Genomic DNA, 15,137 nt, shown 5'->3' with positions numbered 1-15,137 from the left:
AGTATCCTCCAGCTAATCCGCTTTTCATTCATTTAATGTCTGGTTTAGACGGTTATATGATGTAGAATGTTATTAAAGTAAAATAAAGTGTAATCCTTCTTCGGGATTTATTTTGGTTGCGGACCGATATTAGTGGCGCTTACCGCCATCTAGTGACGGAGTGTAAAGTCCCATAGACCCTTGATTCCATAACTGCGTTCCTTACGTCTGAAATATTTATTTATTTAATAGTTTGCAGCTTCAGGTGAAAGCTTTAAATGTCCATGTTTTTAGTTTTGTAGGTGTTACAGTAGTAGACTAATACAATTGTTCCCACATGAGAAATACTCCAGTACACTTTTAATATAGTAAACTGTAGTGATATTCCTTCATACTAAGTGTTAGATCTTTACTAAAGTAAATATTAAAATATAGTATTTACCATTAACAAGTAACTATATTCTAGTATACTACAATACTTTTTAAAGACGTATATGGTGACCATACCCGAAATGTGACCTCTGCATTTAAACCATCCAGTGATAGTGAACACACGAACACACGAACACACGCACGCACACGCACGCACACGCGCACACACGCACAGACACACACACACACACACACACACACACACACGCACACACACACACACACACACAGAAGAGTGGGCAGATATCACTGCAGGGCCCGGTGAGCAAGTGGGGGTAATGTGCCTTGCTTAAGGGCACCTCAGCCATACCCGTCGGTGCTGGGAATAAGCAGGGGCAACCTTCTGATCACGAGTACGATCTCGGACCGCTGGGGCACGACTGTGTTTAATGTTTAATGAGGAGACCAAACACGAGCGTGCGTTTCAGTAGCTGTTTTTAATGGCGAACCCCGTAGCCCGGGACTGGCAGACAGGAACAATCAACTGTCGATCACAGCCCGTAACATCCCCTTTTACAACAAGAATCAGTGAATCCCCTTTAAAGAACCAAATATGACAATATATACATATATAGATAAACTTAAGTCACATAACCACTAACACAACTGCAATAAACTGGAACTGTGACTGAGTGTTAAGTCCTTGTGAGATTACAGCTCTTTCCACAAAACTATCAACTCATTTCTACAAATTAAGTCTCTTAGGTGGCCTGGACAATCTGCCAGCCCTGGTGTATGCATGGCATTCTGAGATTTTGACAGTGCCAGGTGTAGCTTGTGGCATGGGCTTAATAAGAGTTTCATCAGCTGCCAAGGGGGCCTCTGCAACACTCCCTTCTAGTGTATGTGGCAACTCTGGTTCCGTACTGTCCACTGCCTGTGTGGATGTCGACTCTGCCACTCTTAGGTGTACTCTGTTGCGTCTATATATTGATCCACCCACGTTTACAAGATAAGATCGTGGTGCCACTTTTTGAAGGCAGGTGCCGACCCTCCAGCAAGCTGGGTTTTCCCCTGGAAGTGGCTTCATACGAATGCTTTCTCCTATGTCCAGCTCCGGCAAATCACGAGCTGACTTGTCATAACAGGATTTTGCCAACTGCTTCCGGTGGTGAAGACGCTCCACAACCCCGGTCACAACACTTGGCTCCAAAAGCTTGTTTGTCACTGGGAGAGACGTTTTCAGTCGTCTTGACATTAACCTTTGGGCAGGGCTGCTGTCCATGTATTCCGTTGGGGTGTTTCTCCAATGAAGGATTGCTTTCCAAGGGTCTGTTCTGTCATGCATGGCTTTGCGCAGTAGGTTTTTTGCAATTTTTACAGCTGACTCTGCCTTCCCATTCGATTTGGGATATCGTGGTGAAGAAGTGACATGCTCAAATTCCCAGCTGGAGGCAAAGCGCCTAAACAGAGCACCAAACTGAGGGCCATTATCCGTGATTACTCTGTCCGGCTGACCATGTCGAGCAAACTGAGCCTTGCAGCGCTTGATAACTGTCTCTGCCGATAGATCAGATAGCAGTTCAATCTCCCAAAAATCTGAGAAGTGGTCCACAAGTAGAAGATAATCTTTTTGCCGGTGACTGAACAAGTCCATGCTGACAATTTCCATGGCCTAATGGGAATGTCATAAGATAACATTGTTTCCTTCTGCTGGTTGTGTGCAAATTCATTGCAAGTAGAGCAGTTGCTAACAAAGTCCTTGATTTCTGCTTGCATGCATGGCCAGTACAATGTCTCACGGGCTTGACGATAGCATGCATCACCACCAATGTGGCTTGAATGAATCCGCTTGAGCATCTCTTGACGCAATGACTTGGGGATCATGACTTTCTGTCCTCTGTATAAGATACCATCTTGGGCACTAATTTCATCTCGATAAGGCCAGAATTCTCGGATGATGAGCGGTGTGTTTTCTTTCGCCTCAGGCCAGCCAGCAAAAACAGTGGTTTTAAGCGCCTGTAGTGCATCATCCTTTTCAGTGTGTTCTCTGATTCTCTTTAGCCGCTGGTCTGTCACGTTGAGATACTCTGCTTGGTTAATGTGCTGTACATCGTTCAACTCTTTCTGGAGATGACATATGGCATGTCGTTGGTAGACTGCTTCCTTTCCTGCGCCATCAACAGCTGCTCTGCTTAGCATGTCACTGATATACATTTTCCCCTGGCTTGTAGACAACATTGAGACTGTAGTTTTGAAGTGTCATGAGCATGCTTTGAAGCCGCTTTGGTGCAACGAGAAGTGGTTTGCTGAATATAGAGATCAGGGGTTTGTGGTCAGTCTCGGCGGTTACCAACTCTCGTCCGTACAAGTACTGGTGAAATCTTTGACAAGCAAAAACAATGCTGAGACACTCTTTCTCGATTTGAGCATAATTTTGTTCAGTAGGAGTCAGGGCTCTTGAAGCAAAGGCGACAGGCTGTCCTTCTTGCATTAGACAGCACCCGAGACCACTTTGGCTAGAGTCGCTTTGTATTGTTATGGGCTTAGTGACATCATAGTAGCGCAGCACAGGCATTGATGTGGCCAAGGATTTAAGCTCACGCACTGCCGCATCATGTTTGGGTAGCCAGTGCCAAAGAGTGTCTTTGTCAAGCAAGCGTCGCAGTGGCTCACAAACAGAAGACAGATGGGGCATGAATTTGGCTAGGTAGTTGGCAAAGCCGATGAGGCGCTGTACACCTTTCGCATCCATAGGGTTGGGCATGTCCATGATAGCCCTCACTTTCTCTGGGTCGGGCTTTAAGCCGATGGATGAAAGAATATGACCATGGAACTTCACTTCGCTGACCCTAAATTGCAATTTCTTTAGGCTAAGGCGCAGCTTGACTTCTCTACAACGCTCCATCAGAGCCAGAAGTTTGCAATCATGATCATTTTCTGCTTGCTGGTCTGTGTCACCACAGCCAACGACAAGAATGTCGTCAGCGATGGGCTCAATCCCGGTCAGGCCCGCTAACAGTTCATGCTGTTTCCGTTGATACACCTCAGGTGCCACAGAGACACCAAATGGGAGCTTAAGCCATCGTTTTCTGCCCCATGGGGTCCAGAATGTGGTCATGAAGCTACTCTCTTCATCTAGCTTGCACTGCAGAAATGCATGTTTGGCATCAACCAATGTGAACATTCTTGCTTTAGGCAGTTTGTACAACACATCCTCTAGAGTTGGCATTATATAATGAGAGCGTTTCAGAGCTTTGTTGAGGAACTTTGGGTCCAAACAGATCCTCAGCTTGTCCGGCTTTTTCACTACTACCATGTTGCTGATCCAGACAGTTGGCTCTGTAACATCTGTAATATGACCTTCTGCCTGATACACATCCAGTTGGGCTTTGACATCTGGTTTCATAGCGATTGGAACATTCCGGGGGGCACACTGTACTGGTGCAACGCTGGGATCCAGTTCAAAATGAACCTCGCCAGGCAAAGACTCCACAGGCAGGTTGAACACATCACTGTACTTCTCGATTAGCTGTTCCTTAGTTAGAGGCTCAGACCTGACTTGTTCCATTTTGAGCACATCATCTGGGATTGTAAACTGCATCAGGTTTAGCTGTTCACAAGTTGACCCTGAGAGGAGTGGACTCTGACTTGTCTCTACTATCTCAAATGACAGTTGGTATCTTACTCCATTGATGACACATTCAGTATCGAAAACACCCATAGAGTCCAGCGACTCGCCTGAATAAAGACGTAATTTTATGTTATTGGGGCGAAGAAGTGCATTTGGTGCCACCTTAACTTTGTCCTTGTAGCTCATCACATTGCATGTTGCCCCTGAATCCAACTGACAACGAAGTGGCTTGCCATGTAGCCGCAGAGTAACAAACCATTTCTTTCCTTTTGTGTTCACTGTGCTAACAGACTCGACGGTGTAAATGTCATCATCACTGTAACCAGACAGCTGCTCTTTGGAATCTTCAACGCAGTGCAGTTTCCCCTCTGTAGCTCTGTTGTTGCTTTTAAGGCACACTTTAGCAAAGTGATTATCCGTTCCACAGAGTCTGCATGTTTTCCCATATGCTGGACAGTGCTCCCTGCCTCTTGAGTGCACATTACCGCAGTATTTACATGCGTGACTGGTGTCTGAAATTCGTGGTGAATTACTCTGCTTCCGCTGATTATGTCTGAATGGTTTCCTAGCAACAGCGTGGACCGTTTCGGCTGGAGACATGTGCGCCGCATCCATTGCTCTCATGTGCAAGGCAGTCTTGTTCAGCTGTGCGACACATCTCAATGGCTGTGAGCAGCGTTAGATTTTTTTCACTTAACAGTCTGCTTCTGGTGCCCTCATTTGTGATACCCAGAACAATTTTGTCACGAAGCATTTCATCTTTCAACCCCCCATAGTCACAAGTTGCCGCTTTTTCTCTCAATCTAGTTACAAAGTTGTCTATGGATTCCCCTTCTTCCTGCTTACAGCAGCCAAACACATACCTCTCGTAAATGACGTTGCTGGCGGGCTTGAAGTATGCTCCCAATGCGTCCAGAATTGCTTTAACGTCAACTTGTTGCATCGCTGTGAGATTCAAATTGTGGCGATAAACATGTCTGCATTCCGACCCCATTACACTTCTCAACGTGGCAGCCTGAACCTCTGCCGTTTTATTAGCCAGGCCTGTGATGAGCGCATAATCCTCAAATTCTGCTCTGAACAAGTCCCAGTTAGCACTCCAGGCTCCGTTCATGTTCATGGGTGACGGCGGAGGTATGTGAGCAGCAACGGCGCTAGACCGGCGAGACGTGGCCGCAGCATTATCGGCGTCCATAGTCGAGTGAAGAGTCCAAATCGGCTGCTACAGTGTAAACTTTAAAGCGAACAAGCTAGGCATCTTCTGACACCATGTTTAATGTTTAATGAGGAGACCAAACACGAGCTTGCGTTTCAGTAGCTGTTTTTAATGGCGAACCCCGTAGCCCGGGACTGGCAGACAGGAACAATCAACTGTCGATCACAGCCCGTAACAGACTGCCCACTAATCCCCATACAGATTTTCATCTTGATGTTCAAATTAATAGGACTGTTTATTTTGTTCATTTGTATCAAAGACAATTCATTCATTGTAAATGCTCCTGAAATTAAAGGGTTAAATTACGACACAAAGTGATATATATTGCACTGCCCAGTCCTTTAATATTATTTTTAATTAACCAATATATGATTTTTAAGTTTATAATAAAACATTTTATTTTATTCTTCAGGCACCTTGCAAAAACGACAAGACACATCCCTTGTTAAGAAACACGAAGCTAGTAGGGAATGTTGCAAGAAGTTTGATAAATTGACGGCATTTACACCAGAATTACTATTCACAAATAGACATTGTGTAGTATTATGGGATATTGTACATATTATATACATATATTGATCTATACCATATTTAATAATTGAAATGACTATTATGACTGCTGGACACACACACACACACACATTTGGAAACAGTTACTAGGAGGCACTAAAATTGCTTATCTTCACAAGCTTTTTTAAAGTTTCACCATATTGTTATTGTTAAGCAAAGGAGCTGAAATATATATACATTTTTTTCATTTTTCATCAAGGTAAAGACAAAACTTAAAACAGAGTGTAACCAATAAAACACACAGAGCAAATTGACGTATTTCTAAACATTGAAATCCATCTGAAACCCCCTGTTTTTATAGTACAGCACAAGCAGTTCAGATAGTTTTTAAGTGAAAGTTAACTTAATGCTTGTAATGTCGATGTGTTATCGATTAAAAAGCGCTTATTTTGAGACGTTGACGTCACGTCAGGTCGTCACGTGGGTCACCCGCACAAACGTTCAAGACGTCCGGTCAGACGTTCGGTTAGACAGACGGTCGGTCGGTCGGTCGGTCGATCGGTCGATCGATCGGACGTTAGGTTTTGGCACGGAGTTCCCGCCATATTTGGCACGGAGTTCCCGCCATAGACACACTGCATTAAGCCGTGTATAGTAGCGTGTTACAATCCGTGTTAGCAAAAATGAAAACAAATGACTTCACTGCTACACGTGAATGACACGTGACGCCTAACTGGACGCTTCACTGCTACACGTGTATGGCGGGAACTCCGTGCCAAAACCTAACGTCCGATCGACCGACCGACCGTCCGTCTGTCTAACCGAACGTCTGACCGGACGTCTTGAACGTTTGTGCGGGTGACCCACGTGACGACCTGACGTGACGTCAACGTCTCAAAATAAGCGCATTTTAATCGATAACACATCGACATTAAAAGCATTAAGTTAATTTTCACTTAAAAACTATCTGAACTGCTTGTGCTGTACTATAAAAACAGGGGGTTTCAGATGGATTTCAATGTTTAGAAATACGTCAATTTGCTCTGTGTGTTTTATTGCTTACTCTCTGTTTTAGGTTTTGTCTTTACCTTGATGAAAAATGAAAAAAATGTATATATATTTCAGCTCCTTTGCTTAACAATAACAATATGCTGAAACTTTAAAAAAGCTTGTGAAGATAAGCAATTTTAGTGCCTCCTAGTAGCCTAACTGTTTCCAAATGTGTGTGTGTGTGTGTGTCCAGCAGTCATAATAGTCATTTCAATTATTAAATATGGTATAGATCAATATATGTATACAATATGTACAATATCCCATAATACTACACAATGTCTATTTGTGAATAGTAATTCTGGTGTAAATGCCGTCAATTTATCAAACTTCTTGCAACATTCCCTACTAGCTACGTGTTTCTTAACAAGGGATGTGTCTTGTCGTTATTGCAAGGTGCCTGAAGAATAAAATAAAATGTTTTATTATAACCTTAAAAATCATATATTGGTTAATTAAAAATAATATTAAAGGACTGTGCAGTGCAATATATATCACTTTGTGTCGGAATTTAACCCTTTAATTTCAGGAGCATTTACAATGAATGAATTGTCTTTGATACAAATGAACAAAATAAACAGTCCTATTAATTTGAACATCAAGATGAAAATCTGTATGGGGATTAGTGGGCAGTCGTGCCCCAGCGGTCCGAGATCGTACTCGTGATCAGAAGGTTGCCCCTGCTTATTCCCAGCACCGACGGGTAATGGCTGAGGTGCCCTTAAGCAAGGCGCATAACCCCCACTTGCTCACCGGGCCCTGCAGTGATATCTGCCCACTCCCGTGTGTGTGTGTGTGTGTGCGTGTGTGTGTGTGCGTGTGTTCACTATCACTGGATGGTTTAAATGCAGAAGTCACATTTCGGGTATGGTCACCATATACGTCTTTAAAAAGTATTGTAGTATACTAGAATATAGTTACTTGTTAATGGTAAATACTATATTTTAATATTTACTTTAGTAAAGATCTAACACTTAGTATGAAGGAATATCACTACAGTTTACTATATTAAAAGTGTACTGGAGTATTTCTCATGTGGGAACAATTGTATTAGTCTACTACTGTAACACCTACAAAACTAAAAACATGGACATTTAAAGCTTTCACCTGAAGCTGCAAACTATTAAATAAATAAATATTTCAAACGTAAGTAACGCAGTTATGGAATCAAGGGTCTATGGGACTTTACACTCCGTCACTAGATGGCGGTAAGCGCCACTAATATCGGTCCGCAACCAAAATAAACCCCGAAGAAGGATTACACTTTATTTTACTTTAAAAACATTCTACATCATATAACCGTCTAAACCAGACATTAAATCAATGAAAAGCGGATTAGCTGGAGGATACTGAATCATACGATGTTAAATAAAGGCAAAGCAAACACAAACGTGTTTAAACGTGTTCTTACAGGTGGAAAACACGTTATTAAGACGATAGAATACCGGCTCTGTCGACCGGGCGCTATTGGTACGTGTTAACAACATGTAAACACACGCAGGAACGTGTTATAGGATTTTATTTAAAGAAATATTACAAGATTGTTTGGCCAATTGGTTGTTTGTGGCTGATATGAAAACAAACAAGTCTTGGTGACGGTAAATTCATAACACAGCATATTTATCTGTTACAGGTTTAAATTAAAATCAGCGCTTCATAAAATAACACTTTTGTTCCTGATTTTTATTTGTGAGGCACTGTGTAATAAAACAATTTGATTAATATGTATTCTATGTTTCTATAGCTCTTCTTAATAAAGTCAAAATTACATCTTGTTTAAACCGTATTTTATTATAGTAAAAGTGTGGTAATATTTTCATTTTAGTGGATTGATTACATTTAGTAAAATACAAATTACCATGGTTAAACTATAGTTAAAGTAATTAAGCAATTTGGACTGAGAAAACCTGTAATGTACTGTTTCTTTTTTTTACACCGATAAGAATACATTTTTTTAAACTATACATTTTTGTAAAGGAATAAATTATGATGAATCCTCACATGAAAACTGCAGTTGAAGTAAAATGAATTAATTATTATATGTGTAATTGCCTGTACAGTTAAATTCTTATTTTAAAACTAGCATGAGTGTATTAAATTAAGTGAGATTAAAATGATATGCTAGGTTCAGTTCTTGTTTAACCCATTTAACATTACAATGTAACAGTCCCAATGTACTTCAGTTCGCACTTCTCTTGTCAGAGGACAGTTTGTGTTGGGGTGAGTCTTTAATAATGGAACTAACAAAACTGTATATTCTCCCCTAAACCCAATAATCACAGAAAATCCATTTACATTTATTAAAAAGATCATTCTGTATGATTTAGGCTTGTTTCCTCAAAAAATGTCCCCACAAGAACAACTGATTTGGATATTCCATGTTTTGGAGCAGTTTTAAAAACACACCGAGAAAGATCAGAAGTGCCTAGAATAACACACAACACATTTCTCTAAACTTTTATTTAAGGAAGTACAGCAGAATACTGGATAACCACGTTAATTGCTTGAATAACAACAACTTGTCTTCAAAACTAGTTGACAATTACAATTTTAAGTAAATATAACACTTATTTTGAGACGTTGACGTCACGTCAGGTCGTCACGTGGGTCACCCGCACAAACGTTCAAGACGTCCGGTCAGACGTTCGGTTAGACAGACGGACGGTCGGTCGATCGGACGTTAGGTTTTGGCACGGAGTTCCCGCCATACACGTGATTTACGTGACGTCTACGTCACGTCAACGTCTCGTCTGCGTCTTGAATTCAATGCAATAAATAGCAGAATCTAACAAAAGTTAAGACGCGGAGTTAGACGGTCAGTGAGACGTGTGTGTGCTGGTTAGTCATATTTTTGGACCCTTTGGAACGCCATAGTCAACCACCCCAGTAAGGACTGTGTCAGTACACGATCCGTTCCACCTGCACGATCCGTTCACGCATGCGCACAACGACGTTGTAGAAACCGCTCATGCGCAAATGATAGGCTTGTTTGAGATGAACAAAATCTGCGCAGAACCGATCACCGGTGATCACCGTGAGATGCATGCCGGTTAGAAAAGTGTCCGAGTTACGTCCGCCTTGCTCTGACCTCATGCTGACGTGTGCCAAAAAACTCTCGCGACAGCGAGGCGGCTGTGTCGGATTGAGCAGTCGAGCGCAGTTGCTCTCCACCGACTGCGCTACTCAAAAGCATGATGGGAAACGACTGACTGACGACACAGCTTCGTGCTCATTGGCTGAGAATAGGCTTGTTTGAGATGAACAAAATCTGCGCAGAACCGATCACCGGTGATCACCGCGAGCTGCATGCCGGTTAGAAAAGTGTCCGAGTTACGTCCGCCTTGCTCTGACCTCATGCTGACGTGTGCCCAAAAACTCTCGCGACAGCGAGGCGGCTGTGTCGGATTGAGCAGTCGAGCGCAGTTGCTCTCCACCGACTGCGCTACTCAAAAGCATGATGGGAAACGACTGACTGACGACACAGCTTCGTGCTCATTGGCTGATAATGTCAGCTGATATTTTTTTCCCCTTAATTCTAAGAAGTCCATTACCTATAGCCTAATACGATTTACTTTTTCTATAGTACTTAGTAATTAGGACATGTTTTATTTTTATTTTCTTGGTTTGAAGTGAAGTCCTGTTTGTTTTTTATTTTCTCTTTATTGAGAGATGTGTATTCTCTTTATACATTGACATTTTTGTACAACATTATTCCATTAAATAAATTAGTCAATCCATCAATACATGCATACATCTAATGTGACTGTTTTACAATTAGGCCTCATGTTTGTGTTTTCATCTGATATCTTTATTTGGATATGTCTGATTCCAGGAGTGCAATAAACAAAACCCACACATGCTCATTTCTTAATTTAGAATGTGTTGTTGTTTCATATTATTTTTTAAGAATAATTTGCAGCACACACTTTTCCTAATCATTAAACATGAATTGAAACTTACATTAAGGTGACAAACAATTGTGTAATATATTTATATGGAATATTTGTCATGTAAAAAAGGGATAGTTCACCCAAATAATTTTAATAATAATAAAAACAATTTTCTTTGGTGCTGAATTATCTGCAGTCAGGACTGTTTATTTTTTACTCGACATTAATTTCATTAGATGCAAGTTGCAATACCACTCTAGATCAGATAGATTTATATCCCTACCATTTACTGAATAAGCCATTTTAAGTAATGAGCACTGGTCACATTCGGTGATTCTCCTCATCATAACCATCTTCGTGTAAAAACAGTGGTATTTCAACTGCATCAACTTCGTCTGCGATAAAGAACGCGAACGCGATCTCTTCCATTGTTGACGTTTGCAGTCCACAACACAGCGAGATTCAGGAAGTGTCCGGCTTGCCTGCACTTTTTTTCACTCCTCCCCTCACTGTAGCCGCCTACTCTCGCCTTCCATTTTCTTGACTGACTGAGGAGGAGTCAAGTCGCAGTCGGACGCTCCTGCTTACTTCTCTGCGCTTACTCTGTCGCTTTTATATTTTATTTCCTTTAATCACCTAATTTTAACTTCGGCACAGTGCACAAACGTATTACTACAAAAATCAGAATTATCTTATTTGACCAGCCTCCAACTGAAAGCTTACATTCCAGGGAAGAGAAAACACAACTGTCTACACTCATAAGGATAAGAGAAAATGCCTTCTCTGGAATCTACTTGCTGCATAAACTGCCACAAACTTTTACAAAGGATTGCAGTTCTTGAAACAAAGTTACTTGTGGGACCACCAAACCAGACGGAACAGAAATCAGAGCTCCGTCATGGACGCCCTCAGCACACAGCCGGTGAGTCCCATAAATCTAGTACTCCTCGACCGGCCTTTCTGAGTGTAGAGAAACAAGCCGATCGACTTACAAATAGATGGCATAAACAGGGAGCGAGACCTAAAGGCACTCGAGACATCAGACTGTCACGAGTATCACATATTGCCGCAGCAGCATCCTCTACCCCAAATACAGCTACAAGGATTGCAAACACTGGTCTCCGAACACCGCCCATACATCTTGAGAACAGATTTGAAGTATTATTCAATGAGGAATCCCCAAATTTGATGAATGTGTCCGAACACAGACTAAATCAGCCAGCAGCTAACTCTGATTTTACCAGGCGCTCAAGGTCGAACAGACAGCGGCACTCAGCTCAAAGCGCAGCTGAGCCCAGGACTCTGATAGTGGGTGACTCCATAATCAGAAACATTAGTAGCAGGGATACAACTACGTGCTGCCTTCCACAAGCAACAACTACTGATGTAAACAGGGAACTTCAGAACATTATGATGAAACATAAGACTGTAAATCGACTCATCATTCATGTGGGGAAAAATGATATTCATAAAGAACAGTCAGAACTTCTTAAGAAGGATTTCAATGAACTCTTTGAAACACTAAAAAGACTGAATGTTCAAACATTCATCAGTGGACCACTTCCAGCAAGAGGAACAAACAGGTTTTCACGTTTGCTTGGGCTTAATACATGGCTGCAAAAAACCTGCAATATAAAAGGAGTGAACTTCATTGACAACTTCAATATTTTCTGGAGTCAGCGGCAACTGTTTCAACAAAATGGCCACCAGCCAAATAAACTGGGTTCAAGAGTGCTTAAGGACAATATCTTCTTCTCCCTCAGTCATCCTTCTGCCAATCCACTCAACCAGAATGCCACACACACACCCGAATACAGTGTGAATGACCACATGTCTTCACCTCAGCACCTGGTTGGACATGCGGCTGACACGTCACACAATGATAACACCACTCAGTTCATAGACACCATCTCAGCTGAGCCCTGCCCACCGAGCTCAACACAGACAGACTGTGACATATTAGACCTGCTCCAAGATTCAGCACCCAAGGACGACTTCCTGGAAAACAACCACGGAAAACAGGACAGCGTATCACAGCCTCCGATAACACCAGAGACACAGCCCCTCTCACCAGACACGTTATCTCTCTCACCAGCATCTCCACTTCTGTGCTTCTCAGAGAAAATGGAAAAACTGGTGTATGCTGGAACCAAACTTGCTGGAAGCCCCCAAATATCAACCAAAAAACGACAAGCCCCACGGCCACCAAAGCCTGCAGGCCCAGCTCGCCTTCACCCTCCTCCTGTGAGAGCTCTTCGGCCTCTACCACAACGCCAGGGCCCACACCCTCCTCCATCCGCTCGAGGTCAACCAAAAACAACTAATACCAGCTCTAAGTGATATGTGTCGGGTCCCCGCTATGATAACAGTAACTTTATCAAATGTTTACAGAACAAGCGGGAATCCAGTGTGCCTGTATCTTTTTCTATTGCTGTGCTATCACACGACAGAAAGTCTAAGGACTTCAATAGTCGTAGATCAAACCAGACTAATCTGGTGCCCATTGCACGTCAAACCAAGATTGCTATGGGGGCAAAAAGCAAGACCGTTAAGTTAGCACTTTTAAACATCTGCTCACTTAAAAACAAATCACTTCTAGTCAACGACTTAATAACCACATACAACCTGGATTTTATGTTTCTAAATGAAACCTGGCTAGAAGACAGCTGCAGTGCAACAGTCCTAAATGAAGCATCCCCTCCTAACTTTACTTTTATAAGTGTCTGCAGATCAGTTAGGAGAGGTGGGGGAGTAGCTGCTCTTTTTAAAGATGTCTATCAATGTAAGCAAATATCATTTGGAAATTACACGTCTTTTGAATATCTGGGTATTGTGTTAAAAGGTGCTCCTCGCATTTTACTAATCACTATTTACAGGCCTCCTAAATACTCTTCATCCTTTGCTGAGGACTTTACAGAACTGTTATCAACAATTTCCTCAGAGTTTGACTGTTTCTCTATTGCCGGAGATTTTAACATTCACGTAGATAATGCAGAAAACAATATGGCAAAAGAAATCAAAACTGTTTTAAAAACATTTGACCTGACTCAGCATGTACATGGACCCACACACAATCGTGGACACACTCTAGATCTACTTATCAGTAAGGGTCTAAACTAGGGCTGCAACAACGAATCGATAAAATCGATAAAAATCGATTATTAAAAATGTTGGCAACGAATTTCATTATCGATTCGTTGTATCGCGCGACTATAACGCGCGCCACATGTTTGAGTGGCGTGAGCGTGGCGTTTCTGTTGCGTGTCAGCTCTGTGGCGGCTGCGTCGTGTTTTCTGTATCTTTGCACACCAGCACCGTGCCTGACGCGGCGCTGGCGCGCTGCTGCTCCTGCTATAGGTGACATAGAGGGAGGCCGCCGACAGACAAGGGTCTTGTATTCACGACATGTTTAAACTTTTTTCACATAACCTACACCTTCCAAAATCCGAAAAATGAGTAAGTAGGCTGTCTGTTTATTTAAATAACATTTCCAAATGTTTTGTAGCTTTATTACCTGATGTTGGACCGTCACTCAGATGACACACTAGACTACGTTGTTATTGTAGTGTGTCATATTTTTTTCCATTTTTAATCACATTGTTAAGAGCATAAAAAACAAAAATAATTCAGTCACCAATACATTTTGGGGTTTAATACGAACCACAATTCGTATTAAGATGATTCTCAGATATGTTATTAAAGATGTAACGTAATCAATTGATGCACGAGTTTACTTTATGCAATATGTGTTTAAGATGGACATAAATTAATATTCCCATTCAATGCAATGTATCTTTTCATTGGATATAGCCTAAGCATTTTCTTGGAGGAAGATTTTATGGAAAAAAGTAGTTAATTGGAGTATTCATTTGCAACATTTTAGTAATAATATCTCATACTTAATAGGAATATTAATGTATAATTTATTTCAATATTCACTTGTTGTTTCTCCAAAAATGCATTATAAACATGATTTAAGTCCTGATGTTTTCTACAGTGGACATTTAAACCCCGTAACGTGTAGATGTTGGTTTAATGAAATTCAATTTGAAAATACGTTCAAATAAATGATGATTAGCTTTCAAACATCAAAATGGCATTCATTAATATGTATTCGTGTACAAAATTACATATAAACATCTTTTCCTATTCTATTTTGCCTGGAAACGCTTCCAACACGCTTGCGTGTCTCGTGAAAAATAGGCGTCGATTCAATTCCTAGCATGCACGCGTTTTCCGTGCGGCTCGTCTCACGCAGGCAGTGTGCAAGCTCTAACCTGTTAACATGGGAGCCGATTTAAAAACGGTCACGCCAGGCTTCTGAGAAGCTCACGCCACGCATCTATTGTGTCACAGGACCAAAAAAAGTTGATCACGCCGCGCAGCATAGCGGAGAAAAAATAAATTAAAAAAGCAGAGCGGAGGTAGAGGAAAGACCATCAGACAGACCCGAAAAAATTCCAGAAAAAAACAGCAAACCATGAGA

This window comes from Barbatula barbatula, assembly GCF_947034865.1.
Source record: "Barbatula barbatula genome assembly, chromosome: 4".
NCBI classification, from domain to species: domain Eukaryota; kingdom Metazoa; phylum Chordata; class Actinopteri; order Cypriniformes; family Nemacheilidae; genus Barbatula; species Barbatula barbatula.
This window is presented reverse-complemented; position numbering follows the sequence as displayed.